Source organism: Capsicum annuum, chromosome 10 (assembly GCF_002878395.1).
Source record: "Capsicum annuum cultivar UCD-10X-F1 chromosome 10, UCD10Xv1.1, whole genome shotgun sequence".
NCBI lineage: Eukaryota > Viridiplantae > Streptophyta > Magnoliopsida > Solanales > Solanaceae > Capsicum > Capsicum annuum.
In genome coordinates, this window is record NC_061120.1 from 19,244,090 (window position 1) to 19,247,847 (window position 3,758).

Consider the following 3,758-nt stretch of genomic DNA (forward strand, 5'->3'; position numbering starts at 1 on the left):
AATCCACTAAGAATATTTACAAACCCTCCAATTAAGGTATGTTAGATGGTTATCCATGGTCCCTTATTACCCATTGAATTCAAGAACCCAATTTAAATTCATAGTTATGATTTTTACATGATTAATATAATTTTCACTATGAATGTTCATGAATTGTGATTCTATACCATGCTTACATGAAATTATTATTGTTATTAAACTTCATACGTTATAATGGTGGTGTTTGTTGGGTTAAGCCTTAGTTGGTGACTTTAGAATTGAAATCCTTCTATTACTACAATTTTTAAAACTACTTCCCATGCTTAGTTTAAGCCACAAATTGCAAGAGTTTGACGAAATGACTATAAGAACAAGTTTTGAATAAATGCTTACATGTTATATCCCCAAGAGTTTTAGAATCAACTTACTATTATTGCCATCGAGTCCTGGGGTTTTGAATACCGAAAATTTAGTTGTTTATATAGTTTTAGTGTCTACAGAATAATTTCAGAATAGTTATGAGCATTATTAGTTCAGCCAGTTACTATCAATAGTTAAACATATCCAATCCAGTATTCAGAGTCTTTTAGTTGGGAGTAGGATTTAGCATCAAGTGAATGCAGGGATGGAGGTTTCCCCGTCAGTTGGGAAAATTCGTTAGTAGCAGTCACTATATTTAAGAACTATGTAGCCAGCGTAGGATACGAGGAGTCACCTGTTAGTTTAGGCTTGACTACCTCTCAGGGGTCACCCATTAGTTTAGGCTTGACATCTTTAGTCCTTCGGGATAATATTTCAGGAGATCCAAACAGCTAGTGTTAGTACTCATGGTTCGGTATTGACACCCTTCTAACTAGGGTCCTAAGTTAGACCCCAATTAGCTCATTTTGGGGCATATCAGTTAGATGATAGTTCATACAGTCTTGGTCCAATATTAAGTTCAGAAATCAGTTTCAGTTTTGTTTGGCCATAGAATATAGATATCAGCTATCTTGTACCAGCATTCAGTGTTTTAGTTTACTAATTTATCAGAACATGTTTTATGCTTGGTCATGCATTATCAGTCTCTATAGATTTCATGCATTCTTACTTAGTACCTCATGCTATTCATACAGTCAGTTATTTCTCATGCACGTGAACTTATTCATAATATCCCTACCCTATTTAGCATACTAGTACATTCACAAATACTGACCACATACTCGTTTCTTGATCTATGATGTTTCATATCATAGGTTTGGACTCTAAAGTTCACGACCGCTCCTAGATATCTCAGCGTACCCATAGCAGCAGCAGTGGTGAGTCCTCATGTTCCAAGGATCATTATGTTTATTTTAGTATTAGTAGTCAGTCGGGGTTAGTTGGGGACTTGTCCCACCAACTCCATAATCAGTTAGTAGAGTCTTTCGGATACTTTCGGTTAGTTATTTAATTATAAGTTGTTATTGATAGTCTTTGTACTATTATTTTTAGATGGTTGTTTTCAGACTTAAGATTCATAAATGTTTGATATGTTTTAAAACCTTATGGAGTATTCAACTTTTTTTTCCACACATGTGTATCCCTTCATTTCAGTTTTTTTAGTGCTCATAACAGGTACCAGCTCATAGGTTAGCTTGTGGTCACTCAGAACTGTAAGCACCATATGGCGTCTAGGGTGTACTCCTAGGGCATTACAAACTTGGTATCAGAGCCTAAGGTTTTAAAGTATCCTAGGGAGTTTGAAAGACATGTCACGTAAAGTCTTGAGCATGGATGTGAAGCATGCCACACTTATGGCCAAGAGGCTATGAGACATTTTTGGAAGATTTTCCTTTCTTTAAATGTTCATATCATGAGATTGAGCATGATCTCAATTTGATATATCTTTCAAATCTAATTTTCTTTCCGTTTATAGAACATGTCTCCCAGACCGACTAATGAAAGAAGGAATGAAAACTAGCCAGTACCTCCGCCCATTCAAGGAAATCCCCTGAATGAGCATGTTTCCCATGTAGAGTTAAGAAATGCATTCACTACTCTAGCTCATTCCATAGCTGCTCAAAATGTTCGGCTAGCTACAGCTCAGGCACACCCAGTGGACAATACCACCACAGCCAGGATTTAGGACTTTACCCAAATGAATTCTCCTTTATTTTTGGGATCTAAGTCCAAAGAGGATCCCCAAGAATTTATAGACATGGTGTAGAAAGTAACACGCATTAGGGGTGACTTCTAGTGAAAGTGATCAATTGGTTGCTTACCAGCTGCATGATGTAGCTCACACGCGGTTTAAACAGTGTAAAGAGGACAGAGGAACAGATACAGGGCGTATAGAATAGGAGGAGTTTGCTACTGCCTTCTTAGGTAGATTCATTTTTTTAGAGCTGAGGGAGGCTAAGGTGTTGGAGTTTATTAATATGAAAAAAGGCAACATAATTATAAAAGAGTATTCTCTTATGTTTAATCAGTTAGTCAGGTATGCTCCTCATGTGATGGATGATAACAGGTCTAGGATGAGAAAGTTTATGTCTGGGATATCTGATAGTGTGATCAAAAAGTATAGGAATGCGATGTTGATTAAGGAGATGAACTTGTCTGGGATTATCATCCATGCTTAGCAGATTGAAGAGGAGAAATCTAAGGATAGTGAGAGAGAGAATAAGAAGGTTAGAACAGGTAGCTTTAATTTTTCTCAGCCAAGGTCAAAGAGTGGTGACTGTCCTTAATTCCATTAGAAATGTTTAATTCCAGCTCTGTCATCAGCTAGTGCACCAATGCCCAAATTCAAAAATGATAATAGGGAGAGGGTGCCAGGGTCTAAATCTTAGGGTAACGTGAACAGTGCTCAGATGAATCTTCTTTGCCAGAAATGTGACAGAAATCATTAGGAAGAGTGTAGGGATGATAGTGATATATTTTTTAGGTGTGGTAAGCCAAGACATAGGATTTGAGAGTGTCGAGTGGTTGCTCAAAAAGGGATGGATGTGCGCCATCAGGGCAAGTCCCACCATTCATCGACTCCAGTAGGTCACCCGACTCAGTAGGGTGCTACTAGAAACTAGAGTCAGAACTGGCTTTATGTACTTCAGTCCTGATAGGATCATAAATATTCTCCTAATGTTGTTACTGGAACATTGTAGGTCTTTCATTTACATGTTTATTCTTTGTTAGATCCTGGGGCTTCTCTTTCTTTTGTGACCCCTTACATAGTTTTCAACTTTGAAGTCAGTCCCAAAACCTTAATAGAACCCTTCTCAGTGTCTACCCCAGTGGGTGTCTCTATTGTAGCCAGGGAGGTATACAAGAACTGTCCGGTCATAATATCCCAGAAAGTCACTTTAGTTGATCTTGCGGAGTTAGAGATGGCTTACTTTAATGTTATTCTCAGCATAGATTAGTTCCATTCATGCTATGCTTCAGTTGATTGTAGAAATAGAATCGTTCAATTTTAGTTTCCAAATGAACCAGTCCTTGAATGGAGAGGTAGTTCTTCAGCACTTAGGGGTCATCTTTTTTCGTACCTTAGAGTGAGAAAAATTATATCCAAGAGGTGTGTCTACCATCTTGTTCTGGTCAAAGACTTTGATTTTGAGACTCCTAGACTTAAGTCAGTTTTAGTAGTGAGGTTCCCTGAAGATCTTCTTGGAGTCCCTCCCAAAAGAAAAATTAACTTTGAATAGACCTACTTCCAGATACCTGGCCTATCCCTATTTTGCCCTATAGAATGGCTCCAGTAGAGTTTAGGGAGTTAAAAGAATAGTTGAAAGATCTCTTAGATAAGGGGTTCATCAGTCCCA